The following is a 14,427-nucleotide window of genomic DNA, read 5'->3' on the forward strand; positions in this document are numbered from 1 at the left end:
TTTGCGAACAAAGGATACGTTACAGCAAATAAACAAATTTGATTGGACGGATCGTTTTGAACCTAGACTAGGCCACGATAGACTTGCTCTCCAGATCCATTCTTAGCGGGTGTGGCTTTCCAGGCTGGCAAAAGTTACACCCAATTCTACCAGCGTAAATTCTAACACAGTGGTTCTTAACTTGGGTTCGATCAAACCCTAGGGGTTTGGTGAGTCGGTCTCAGGGGTTCGGCAGAGCCTCCACTGCGGAGGTCCGAACACACCAGATTTATTATGTAAATTTGTGATGACGCATATCTGAACTGGTCTCGCAAAGGCAACAGCAGAGGTCACACTGATTTGCAGGTATGTGATTTATTGTGAGTTCATGCATTGTGTTGGTTTTGTTCTTGATTATGCACGGCTCATTTTGTGCACCAGTAAAATACATTTATGTCTTGAATTTGAAAAAAAAATACATATATGTTTTCGCTAAAGAGGGGTTTGGTGACTGCGCATATGAAACTGGTGGGGTTCGGTACCTCCAACAAGGTTAAGAACCACTGGTCTAACAAAATACCAAAAGAAATAAAACTCTACCCATGCGTATTTATTTATATTTTACTCAACATCTCATCATTTTAATTGGGGTTTGTATTATAAATACCGTATTTATCCTAATTATCGCCCTGGGCGAAGGTTTATGTCCAACAGGGGGGGGCGATTAATAGAGAACACTTTTTGTCCGATTGCCAAGGGCCAATGAAATGGCCGATAATATGTATATTTTCCTTATGTAGTTAGCAATACCTGCATCTCACTGGTGTTCTTAACACTAGAACAGTGGCTGTTTGATCTACCTCTAACAGCGGGGTGCGTCAATTGACGCTTCATCGATGCAACACGTTACCGTCGCACATCACATGTTGCGCACGTCATGTTATCGCGATCGTCTTGTTCGAGCGCACGCCCCGATAACGTAATTGTGTGAGGATATCGTAGCGGAGTGACGAGTGTAATTGTATCATAGTTTATGGAGAAAAACAATTTAAAAGGGACATTTGACGTGCTGTCAAATCAGTCATATTTAAACTTGCGCAATGACGTCGGCATGCGGCCGCGGAGGAAAACGTAAGTTTGGGGGGAAATTTTTAGCAGCATGGGTGATAATTAGAGGTATCAATATTTTTTATTTGTCATCGCTAACACACACTGGGCGATTATTAGAATATGGGCGATAATTAGAATAAATACGATAATTGACAAAACAACCAAAGTGTGCCCGTAATACTGCCCAATTATGATTGAGACTGGGATGTATCGCCCTAGTGTCGCAAAATAAGGTACCGTAATTTTCGGACTATAAGTCGTGTTTTTTTTCATAGTTTGGGTGGGGGGGCGACTTTTTTTCACAAATTTTTACTTGATCGTTAACACATCACTTCCTTACAAGTATAGTTGACCACTTCACATGTTATTTTTAGTATAGTTGATCACTTCACATGCTTTGATATCTTTATCTTGAACATATTCAAAACATGAAAAATAGAGAGAAAAAATCAAATAAAGTAATTAACACTTTAAAGCGCCATATCCTCTGGACATGTCCTCTGTCACCAGGATGACATAAAGGACGAGAAATTTGATCGATGGATTTAATGATTTGGAGTGACACAAATGGTTTGATAATATTGTTGTTTATGTGATAGTTATTTAAAATATAGTTTATATATCGTTGTATGGGCCTGTGGAATAATTTGAACTACGGCGCAACACACGGCATTGTTGACAAATGAATTGGAGTGACACAGATGGTTTTATAAACGTGTTATTTATGTAATAGTTTTTTTTAAATAACTGAACAGTTTGTGTTTGTCACGTTAGCATACCGTATTGTTTAGCCCGTTGTTGCTCGTTCATGTCTGTTCTTGGTGTTGGATTTTGTCGAATAAATTGCCCCCCAAAATGCGACTTATACTCCGGAGCGACTTATACCGTATTTTCCGCCCTATTAGGCGCACCGGGGTATAAGGCGCACCTTCAATGAACGGCCCATTTTAAAACTTGCATTAAGCAATTGCACCCCAGATTTTAGGACAATAAATTAGTTAAATTCTGCGCATTATACATGGAAAAAAACAGTAGATCTTAATCAAGCACACTGCAGCCTTCGTGGAGCGATCAAGAAAATCCTCTATCACCAGCTTTAATGACCTGCCAATAATACAGATATTGTGCAACACATGCAAACACCCCTTTGCTTTTTTGTCAGGCCTCTAGCCAAGTTGAATAATGAAACCCATCTGTATTCACAATTCTATCACATTACTTAAGGTGGAATTTCCATGACATATCTCCTCTCCAGTGGTTATATACACACACAACACAAATTGATACTTGGACATCTGGTCCCGGTCAACAATGGAAAAGAGTAAAATAAAGTCACGGTCACAGTGTCTATAATTAATCTTTTGGTTACTTTGAGCTTTTAATTTTTTATTATTATTCTGTAATCCCCCAAAATGTATGATATGTAATTTTTTTCAGCAAGACCTCAGTGTGGGACTTACACGTGTACACAACACTGAGAGCGATATAAGCAGACTTGGGAAATTCAGGTCCAGAAAGTAAAAAGTCTGCCACAGTTTGGGTTTAGCAACAGGTGCTTCTATCCGTCCGTCCATCCATCCATCCATCCATCCATCCATCCATCCATCCATCCATCCATCCATCCATCCATCCATCCATCCATCCATCCATCCATCCATCCATCCATCCATCCATCCATCCATCCTCAACACTGCTTATCATGTTCAGGGTCACGTGGTGCTGGAGCCTATCCCAGCTGACGTTGGGTGAAAGGCAGACTGCACCCTGAACTGGTCACCGGACAGTCACAGGGCACGCATAGAGACAAAGTCAGTCACACCCACATGCAAACCGCCACTGAACAGGAATCGATTTCAAACTGCCTGCACATAATTCAGGCGTGTGTACCTCGACACCATAGGTGTCAAACTCAAGGCCCAGGGGCCAAATACGGCCCGCCACATCATTTTATGTGGCCCGCGAAGACAAATTGTGCATCAAATTTGTGTGTCATTACTAGAATTGCAGATTGTCTTCACTTTTTTTTTTTTAATATTTGACCAGTTTTTGATTTGAAAATGAGTTATTTGTCAGTTTGTTTTGTAGCTTTTACTGTATATAATAAGAGGTGCTCATACTTTTATTTGGGTTGGCAGTCATAATGGCCCTCCTAAAGAAGCTATGACTACAATGCGGCCCGCGAAAAAAATGAGTTTGACACCCCTGCTCTACACCATCAGTGACTTCAGGTGCTTCTACTATTTGACTAAACTCTTAAAAATGCTGGGTTAAAAACAACGCAATTAGGGTTAAACAGGGTTGAACAGACCCACAAAGTCTGGTCAATTGTTTTGCAGAAAACAACCCAAATTCATGGCTTGGTCCAGTGTTTATGTGTGAATTTTTAATGGTGCAGTTTCTATTTTTCTCTCAAGGGCATTTTCTTTACATAAACCGATGTGCTGCAAATAAATAGATTTAAAAATACTGACTGTTGTGACAGACAAAATAATTACCGTATTTTTCGGACTATAAGTTGCGTTTTTTTCCATAGTTTGGGTGGGGGGCGACTTATACTGAGGAGCGATTTATGTGTTTTTTTTCACAAATTTTCAAAAATAAATAAATAAAAAATCGAGACCGCGATATAACAAGGGATTACTGTAATTTGAATTTCAAGTGACGTCAGCGGCGCGGCGCGGCGGTTGTTTACATATGGGGCTCGGACATGGCTTTCACGCATGCCCGGTACTTTTCTATTGACCTGTCTTCCACCGCCGTGGCTGGAAGTGCCACCTCCGGGGATGGAAGTCCACGCCGTCACACGCCTGGAAGTCGGCGCTGGTGCTTGGGGCCGTGTGGCGGTGAACTATTTATGTTATAGTTATTTGATATATTTTATCTTGTGTAGCAACTTGTATATGTTTTTATCGTTACAGTTCAGTAGTTGTTGGCTCGTTGAACTCTTGTTTTGTTAAATAAAGAGCCGTTTACCAAATCCACGTCTTTCCTTGTTCTTTGTTAACGCGACAATATATATACTACATCTGTGGAATAACGACGAGGCTGACGTCAGGGCGCACGCGCGGCGTTGTTGACAAAGGACGAGGAATTTAATCGATGGATTTAATGATTTGGAGTGACACAGATGGTTTGATAATATTATTGCTTATATAATAGTTATTTGATATATAATTTATATCTCGTTATATGGGCCGGTGGAATATTTTGAAGAAAGGAACAAGGCAAAGTGTTGTGAAATAAAATGCACAGAACGGCTGCGCAAGACACGTCAGCTATATAAAGAGCGAGAGTTGTTTTCTTCCTATTAGTTTCAATTCACAGTTTAATTAGCAGTTTCAATCAGCAAATAACAAAATGCGTATTACAGGTAATATTTTATTTCACAACACTGCCTTGTTCCTTTGGTCTCTGCTGTTCATCCTAAAACACAAACGCGCTCTTTAAGCAATGCGACAGTGAGCGCCCGGCGCGCTGCGGTTGCGCGACCGCACCAAATTAAGCTCCCTGCGCAGTGCGCACTGTGGTCCACTTAAATTTTAGAAAGTACATCAGGACTTTAAAAATATCTTCTAAATTTCAGCGACGGCTCTGTCACAATAATGCGACCAGCGCGGTGCAGTTGGGCGGTCGGCGGCGCGCTACGGTTGAGCGTTCTCTCTCGCACTCTCTCTCTCTCGCTCTCTCTCGCTCTCTCTCGCTCTCGCACACACGCGCACACACGCACACGCGCACACACGCAAACCGGATAATATACGGAGGCCGCCATTACAGATGCGCAGAACGGATGCGCAAGACACGTCAGCTATATAAAGAGCGAGAGTTCAGTTCTCTACCTAAATCCGTATTACAGGTAATATTTTATTTCACATCACTTTGCCTTGTTCCTTTCTTCTCTGCTGTTCACTTCAAACACGCTCCATGCGACCGCAATGCTCTCGTATCAGACGCTTGCTCGATCACCTGCTCGTTTGCTGTCTGTCACAATGTACCCTACACAAATCCGAAACATTTGTTGCGGCTCCGAGTCACGACGAGGGGCAAGTTTTGGTTTCCAAGGGTGTTTTTATTCCTCTTCAACGTCTCTCCCATACAGAGCCGCCTTTTTCACGCCCGCACGCGTCTTTCCCGTGCGCGCACGGAGCGCGGTGGTGCGTTTAGGGGCAGTCGGAGAAATCAACGCCAACAAAAAAAATTACATCCAGCCTAGTTAAGACAATACCAAAGACTATAAAAATGGGACCCATTGCCTCCCTGCGTGTGTGACGATCATTGGGACTTAAAAAAAAAAAAAAAAAAAAATTTTTAAAAATTCATAAAAATTGGGTGCGTATTATACATGGGTACAGGCTTTTTTCCAGCATCAGCATGCCATTTTTAGGGTGCGTATTATACATGGGGGCGCACTATACACGGAAAAAAACGGTATTCACTGACTGAACGGACTATTTCATGGTACTTATGTTAACCTTTTATATTGATGTGTTTGGTTGATTGTCTTTTTCAATAAATGTCTAAAAGTACTTTGGGGAGGCGGGGAGCTGCCATTGTGGAGTAATTTTTTGACTGACAGTTATGTGTTGATTTTGCTCTTTGAACAGGGTGATGTTCATGCACGGCTCATTTTGTGCACCAGTAAAAAACATCTATGTCTCTCATTTTTGGTGTCCACTAAATGATAAAGATTAATCTTGGGTATCTTTTTCTTGTTGCGTGTCATCCTTACGCAGGGGCCTTGCTAATCTTCTCTGTATCGTTCCAATTTTAGTATATGCAAAGCCAAAGCAACGCAATCGGTATATGCGACAGTCCAGTATATGAACGGTACATTAAGCAAACCATCTTACAGTTTAGGTGTCAATTCAGTTGTCACACAGATCCATACGGACACCTAACCTCTAATCCGGATAAATACTGCAACGCTCAATACATCCACTAGAGCAGCACGGTCATTCCGTTTGGCGCTTTGGGGATTTTGGTGTCCACTAAACAATAAAGATTATGTGTGTCCAACTCAAGGCCAGATACGGCCCGCCACATAATTTTATGTGGCCCGCAAAAACAAATTTTGCATTGAATTTGTGTTATTATTAAAATTACAAATGGTCTTCTTTTTTTAAAAAAAGAGATGTTGCTAGCAAATTTTATTACCATTCATCTTTTTAAACTATTTGAACAGTAGTCCCTGATTTCAAAACTAGTTATTCGTTAATTTGTTGTGTAGCCTATACTGTATGTATATAAAAGACGTTGACAGTCCTAATGGCCCTCCAAGGGAAACTATGACAACAATGTGGCCCGCGACAAAAATGAGTTTGACACCCCTGCACTGAAATAAAATAGAAAGCTAACAATTCCAAATCCAGGCCTCTCCTGCGTTAGTTGTACCTCTGCTTCACACAGCCTGTTGCCACACTGAGTGTTTTGAGATACAAGAATGATCAGGTATTATTTAAACTGAAATTACACGGCCTTTTTACACTGTACTTAGAAATGTGAAACTCATTCATTGTGTATGTGCTGCAAGGGTTCAGAAACTGGATCGATTCATTACAATCGCCACATTCTCATCATGTAAGCCCCAAATTTCTTGCATAAATGCATAAAAGGCCAACAGGAACCCCATCTCCATCCATTTCTTCTTGTATGTGCAATAGTCGCCGTGTGGTTTTGTAGAGAACTCAAGTTTAGCACACGTCATTCTCTTTGGGCAATAAGCACAGTGTAAGGGTTTGACAAGTGGCCTGACAAGAAAATCAATGTGTCACCTCGAGGACAGTCAAGCTTGAAAATATCTGACATTGTTAGTGTCTAGAGGAGACTGTCAGATGGATTTTGGACCTGAAGAACTACCTCAAAAATCTGTGCTGCACATGTAGTATGTCTAGGTGGCATATGTAATATAGTAATATATTTAGAGATTATTCATGAAATAATTCTTAGGTTAGGGCAGCATGGTGGAGCACTGGTTAGCACATCCGCCTCACAGTTCAGACGTGTACGGTTTGATTCCAGCCCTTGTCTTTCTGTGTGGAGTTTGCATGTTTTCCCTGTGCCTGTGGGTGGAGGTAGAAATGCAATATTTGGGGGAAATGAAACGAGGCTTTTTGATCGCATTCATAGAGACATTACCAAAGATAATGTCAGGTCATTGCTGTGTGAAATAAATGAACTGTCTAGGTGGCTACTATGATCACCACAAATGTCCACTTTATGCTTCATGTTTCAAGGGGGATTAAATTAATGTAAAATATTAAGTCATTCAAGGTCCTCAAAACAAGATTGCAGATTCACGGACAATCAAAACAATCAATCTCCCTTGCAAATCAGACTTTCTGCTCATTCACGTGGAGCGCATAATGACGTCAAGGATCAAGGCGAGTTGAGAATTCAGACTGCTTTGCATTGAAATAAATCCAATACTTATACGATGTTGAACCACATATGAATGTGGCCCAGGTTGCATTTGAAAAAATCAAAAGTGAGCCGTTCAGACTGTCTTAAAAAATCTGATACGGGTTGTTTAAGGGCATAAAAATCGGAATTGAGCTGTAGTGTGAATGTAGCCTTAGTCTGATTCATGAAAAAGTTGTTAAACTGCAGAATTGTTGTATCTGTGTTAGTAAACCAATTAGCTAGTCGATTGCGAACATCACAGTTCTCATCAGAAGGACATACAAGAGGTAAAGATAGGAAATGAGAAAACTTTATGACCTGATTTGAATGGAAAGCTGTGGTATAGCAGCCAAGTAATTATCCTGTAACACAAGAATTGTAGTTTAAATCTTCTTTTCTAAACTCTTTTACACTGCTCACAATATCCCAGGTAAATTGTAACATTAATGGTGGAATTTCCTCCCCAGCACCTTTGAGACAGAACCTACCAAGAGATGTGTTACGGTTGCTGAGTGCTTTTAACACAAAGGGGTGTGTGTGGATACCGGTAAAGGCCTGAATCAAATTTAACCCTCATCATGCATGGGGAATTTACACACAGGGCAGCGAGACCCTGCAGAAATAATTTTCTTTTCACATGGTGGAAAAATCTAAGAGGCAAAATGAAAACAAAACAAATCCTGTAACATCTCCAGCTAAATTCACCATTAAACTATGGATTATGTAGATGTGTGTAAATACTGATGTTAACTTTCTAGCCACTTTTTTTTTACTTTAATAAATAAGCTGAGAATAACTTTGATGATATTTCAAACTGAAAGTGACAATGCATTTGCTACTAAAGAATTGCCATTTTGATTATTGTTTGACGATAATGCAGTCAAAGAAATTATACTACCGATATCACTTTCCTCCTCCCAAGTATACAGTCTATTAATTTGAATAATACAAAAATTACAGTCCCCTTCCCACCTTTGTTAAAACCTCAACCTCTTGCCGGTACCTGCGAAGAGGGGAAGTGCCAAACCAAGCAGGCGACTTAGTAACTTGGAGGTCACTTGTTGTCTTCCTGCCAATGTACACAACAAAGGGTTTACCGACTGAAAAGGGCCATCATATGGAAACGGGAAAAGTCCAGAAGGAGTTTGATGATAAATGAAATTAAGCTTTTGCTTAATTAAGTTCTGTCGTAATGTGAGGACTTTGACTGACAGCAGTATTCTGGTGTCAGTTCCGTGGGGAACCCTCTATCTCAATGAAAAAAGGCGTAAAGAAGTCCGGTGTCAAAAAGACCAAAGGGTTACAAATTATAACTTACAATATATGGGAGCTGTTTTGTCATAAATCTAGGCTCAGTTACAACACTGGCTGTGATGAATTGTCGGCTTGGCCAGTCTGTCTACCTTTCCTCTGACTAGAATTTAGTAGTCTCAGGGGACCATTATAAGCAAGGCAGCAGAGGGGAAAATATGCTGGTAATATTTGGGCTGACCTGGAAATCCATCAGAGAATTCCAATGTATCACTGTATGGGCATGGCAAATCCACAACTGAATCCACGTTATGTGAAAGGGGAAGTTATGTTTTGTGACATACGTAGACGATCGTCGATGAACTAGCCAATACTAATGTGCTGCAGAGATTGGGGCTGGCAACAAAATTTCAAGACACAATTTAAAGTGTGTCACTTAAGTTTCAAATGGGTAGCCACAGCGCATGCACGAGATGCTGCTTGTTATCTGTATTAGTCTATCCCAGCTGCTTCCTCACACAACAGAACACACTTTGGTCAGGTTAGTGGCCAGACGTTTAGACAGTGGTCTGTTTTTTTTCTTGTTGCAAGGTAATTTTGACCATGTTTAAAATTTCCTTGTGACAAAGAAAATCCCTAAAACTGCTGGCAAATGTTTCAATAAAAAAATCAATTCACAAATTATTAATATTATAAGAATATTTTTTAAAGCACCCTAATGACATACGGACACATGATCAGGGGTAGAAGATGCTCTCCAAGTGGAGATCCTTTGAAATGCACTTTGGCGCACTTTAAAACTGTTTTAATGCTGAATAACGTAATCAAACTATTGTCTCTCCCATGCGCTATTTTGAACGAGTATGGACAGTGCTGAAGGGTGAGGTTGTGCACGGAGGATGCTTCACAGCAAATGACAGAATTCTATTGGAGGGTTTGTTTTGAACAGAGGCTCAGCAGCGGTGAAGGCTGTGCTCTCCAGACTCACTTTCTTAGTGACTGTGGCTTGCCAGGCCAAAACAAGTCAGCTGTAGTCACTCCCACTAGAGAAAACCTAGAAAAATACCAAAAGAAAGGAAACTCTACCTATAGAGTTTTGCTGTGCCCGAAAATGAGGCCACTGCAGTCACTTATATACATATATGTGTGTTTGAAATACTGTATGTACTGGACTTTTGGAATCCACCAATGTCCAAGATAACAGAAAAAACATTTTATTTTCTCATTTTATGTTTAAAAAAAACAATCGAGATGCAAATTGCTGCAGCCAGCAGTTGAGCCTTTCTACAGATTTCACAATCTTTCTCTAAGTGGGTTAAAAAAGCTTGTAATTGTCTAGGTCCTGTTACTGTCCCTCTTTATATCCCCAATGAAATGTTTTCAGACACTTTTAATATGCACACTTATCTTTCCTTCATCAAGCTACTGTATGAAACATTTCCATGTGTGCTACAACAAAGATACAGTATCTGGCGGTCCATCCATCTAAAATTGTGCTCCAGATGAAAACCAAACATGGAAGAAATCACAACTTATCTTAAAAACGTCTGCATGCTAAATTAACAGCATATATAGAGGGTCCCTGTTATTCATGGGCGATAAAGACCAAACTAGTCTGCGTTAAGCCGATTCAAGCACATAAATGATACAATTTGTGATAGCAATAACCTGAACTGTGCATTATTTAAATCCTGCAGACTCACGTGCAAGAATATGCTAAAGAAACAGTGCCAGCAACTAGCGTGAAATAATTTGTCCATCTATTTTATTTAAGGGTGGCTCGGTGTTGCACTGGTCAGCATGTCCGCCTCACAGTTCGAAGGGTGCGAGTTTGATTCCACCTCCGGCCCTCCCTGTGTGGAATTTGCATGTTCTCCCTCTGCCTGCGTGGGCTTTCTCCGGGCACTCCGGTTTTCTCCCACATCCCAAAAACATACATGGTAGGCTGATTGGGCACACCAAATTTCCCGTGGGTCTGAGTGCAAGTGTGGATGGTTGTTCGTCTCTCTGTGCCCTGCGATTGGCTGGCAACCAGTTCAGGGTGTTCGCCGCCTACTGATGACTTCTGGGATAGGCTAGGATAGGCTCCAGCATGACCGTGAACCCATAGGCACAAGCCGTACAGAAAATGGATGGATGGATATTTTATTTAAGGATATAAGGATTTAAAAAGATTGTTATCTACCTATTAGCTTTTTTGGCAAAAAAATTGAACTTCCGGTTCAACCTGCTAAAGTCGTTCTGCCAAGTTACAGTAGTAGATCGTGAGTGTCACCTTGTGGAAACAATGGTGTAAAGATCACTTATTTTTTAATGACGACGTATCATCAATAATAGACAGCGTGTGACTCAATGAAAGGATACCGTTTTTTTCCGTGTATAATGCGCCCCCATGTATAATACGCACCCTAAAAATGGCATGTTGATGCTGGAAAAAAGCCTGTACCCATGTATAATACGCACCCAATTTTATTTTTTTATTTTATTTATTTATTTTTTTTAAGTCCCAATGATCGTCACACACGCAGGGAGGCAATGGGTCCCATAGTCTTTGGTATGGTCTTAACTAGGCTGGATGTATTTTTTTTTGTTGGCGTTGATTTCTCCGACTGCCCATAAAGGCACCACCGCGATCAGTGCGGACATGTGAAAAACGCGTGCGGACGTGAAAAAGGTGGCTCTGTATGGGAGAGACGTTGAAGAGGAATAAAAACACCTTTGGAAACCAAAACTTGCCCCTCGTCGTGACTCGGAGCCGCAACAAATGTTTCGGATTTGTGTAGGGTACATTGTGACAGCAAACGAGCAGGTGATCGAGCAAGCGTCTGATACGAGAGCATTGCGTTCGTATGGAGCGTGTTTGAAGTGAACAGCAGAGACGAAAGGAACAAGGCAAAGTGTTGTGAAATAAAATATTACCTGTAATACGCATTTTGTTATTTGCTGATTGAAACTGCTAATTAAACTGTGAATTGAAACTAATAGGAAGAAAACGGAACTCTCGCTCTTTATATAGCTGACGTGTCTTGCGCATCCGTTCTGCGCATCGGATCCATAGTGCGCATGCGCAGTGATACTGCCTCCGTATGACGTCCGGTCCCCGATGGAGATTAAAAAACAATATTTGACAATAACACACCATCAAGGATTGCACCATCGCATCAAACGATGTGTCATCAATTATGAATTTTACTGACTAAGTGTGTTGGGCAGGATGGCTGAATGCGATGCGCGATTGACAACAAACAAGAAGAAAGGTGATTTCAAGTTTTATTTCGAGGGAGATTTGTCATGTCTCGTCCCCAGTTTTGCTATGTGTCTAGGTTGCCATAGTTTCTGTTCACGTCGCCCCTCCCTTCCTGTGTCACCTCAATCAATGTAACGTGGGTTGTATTTAAGTCCTGTCTGCCCCTCGCTCATCGTCGGATCATTGCATGTGTTACTGTCATGATGTCTGTTTGGTTTCTGTTCCTGTCTTTGGTAATGTCACCCTGTCCTTTTGTTCCACGACTTTGTCGGTCAGTCCTGTTGTTGGTTTTGTTGTACCATGATTTTCTTAAAAAAAAAAAAAAAAAAAAAAATTAAAAAGAATTGTACCCATGTATAATGCGCACCCCAGATTTTAGGAAAATAAATTAGTTACATTTTGCGCATTATACACGGAAAAAAACGGTAACTGTTTTTGAAGCTAAATCTTTGAATTTATAGTTATTTTCACCCAGAAGGATAAATGTTTAAAAGCAGCATCTATTTTCTCTAGAGGTTTTCCTTCTCTGGTTAATGGAAATGTCAGTTATCATTTCTTCCTCGTGTTTGTGTTCCCTCTATTCATTAGTCTTCCATCTTCAAACTGTCCGTCTTGCCTGCGCCCTCCTCGTTGAGAAGCTGCTCTTATGTGCCTTGGCTCAGCAATATGCCAGACATGTGCCAGATCTCCAGAGACCTCTGCATTATCACTGGGGAACAGATAACCATAACGTGGTCCAGAGGTGCTTGGGATCACTTTGGTTCTCTGTTTGTTGACAGACTGTCACCTGATGCTCTAAAGAAATAGCTCACCTGTTTCTCTTCTATTGTATTTTGCCTTTTATCAGTACCCTGCAGCCTTAGCAGCCAGACACTGCGCTGTATATTGTTGGATTTTGGATGTGGGGCTGATGCTGGTATTTCATGGACTGTTGTGACAGCTGACATTTTCAGAAAACCAGGGCAAGGCATTACCATTGGAGACACAGACTTGGAGAGTGGTGAGTGCAGAAAACCAGGGAAAAGCATTACCATGGGAGACACAGACTTGGAGCGTGGTGAGTGATAGAGATCTTTCACAATGGAAGTTAACAGGGCTCAAACCTTCACTAACAGGTTGAATTTAATATTGTATATTGTGGAAAATTGACTTTTTGACATTTGTATACAATAGCTGTGTCTCTGAAATGTTTATTCAGCCAGAAAACTACTACTACTACTAGGCCTTTTCATTCCTTTCGGAACATAGGCCATCGATGAAGAGTTTCCACCCTCGTCAGTCTTGTGCCATTTTCTCCAGCTGTTTCCACGTCAGTCCCATCTTCTTGACGTCCAGCTCTGTGCTCCTTCTCCAGTTGTTTTTGGGTCTCCCTCTGCTTCTTTTGCCTTGTGGGTTCCATGTTAACGCCTGTTTGGTTATAGCCATTTTGTTTTTCTCAGGGTATGTCCTATCCAGCTCCACTTCCTCCTCAAAACCTGTATCTCTATTGTTTCTTGTTTGGTGCGGTCCCATAGGCTGGTGTTGCTAATGCGGTTGGGCCAGAAGATCCTGAGGATGCGTCTTAGGCAATGGTTTGTGAAGGTTTGCAGTTTAGCGGTGGTGTGTTTTGTGGTCCTCCATGTTTCTCATCCATATAGCAGCACTGTTTTGACGTTGGAGTTGAAGATTTTGAGTTTAGTATAGAGTGAAATGGTTTTGGTTTTCCAGATCCTATCTAATATGTTGAATGCTGTTCTTTCTTTCCCTATTCTTGATTTCACATCTTCCTCCGTTCCACCGTCCACTGCAATTACACTTCATAGTTATGTGAATTTGTGTACCTCTTCCAGTGGGCAGCCCCTGAGGTTGATGGGGTTTGTGTTTTTGCTGTTTACTCGCATTACTTTGGGTTTTGCTCCGTTTATTTTTAGTTCCAGTCCTGCTGCTGTTATTTCGAGTCGTTGAGTTTTCTCCTGTATCTGTTGGTGGCTTTGTGAGAGTAGAGCAATATCATCAGCAAAGTCCAGGTCTTCTAGTTGTTCTGTCAAAGTCCATTGGATGCCTGTCTTTTTATTGTGGGTAGTTTGTTTCATGATCCAGTCAATGCATAGTAGGAATAGAAAGGGGGAAAGTAGGCATCCCTGTTTCACCCCAGTGAGCACGGTGAATGTTTTCTGTGTTGGTCCCTGGTGCAGCACTTGACACTGCATGTCCTGATATAAGCTTTTGATGATGTTGATGAACTTATGGGGTATTCCGTAATGTGCCATTAAGCTCCATAATAGCTTCCGGTCTGCGCTGTCAAAGGCCTTTTCGAAGTCTATGAAATTTACGTAAGCCGGGGTGTTCCATTCTTTCGATTGTTCTATAATGATCCTAAGGGTAGCAATTTCAAAGTCAAAGTCAAAGTCAAAGTCAGCTTTATTGTCAATCTCTCCACATGTCACAACACACAAAGAGACCGA

At 41.2% G+C, this 14,427-nt stretch overlaps 1 protein-coding gene and 1 non-coding gene across 2 annotated transcripts in view; one reads left to right on the forward strand and one right to left on the reverse strand.

Annotated features, from left to right (window-relative positions):
• Positions 1 to 14,427, forward strand: part of msi2b (musashi RNA-binding protein 2b) — a 139,806-nt gene that overhangs the window by 25,836 nt on the left and 99,543 nt on the right. The window lies entirely within an intron of this gene.
• LOC133156295 (U6 spliceosomal RNA) lies at positions 5,774 to 5,880 on the reverse strand. Its single transcript, XR_009714856.1, has one exon. It is a non-coding gene; the product is annotated as a U6 spliceosomal RNA (small nuclear RNA).

Source organism: Syngnathus typhle, linkage group LG6, assembly GCF_033458585.1.
Source record: "Syngnathus typhle isolate RoL2023-S1 ecotype Sweden linkage group LG6, RoL_Styp_1.0, whole genome shotgun sequence".
Lineage (NCBI taxonomy): Eukaryota > Metazoa > Chordata > Actinopteri > Syngnathiformes > Syngnathidae > Syngnathus > Syngnathus typhle.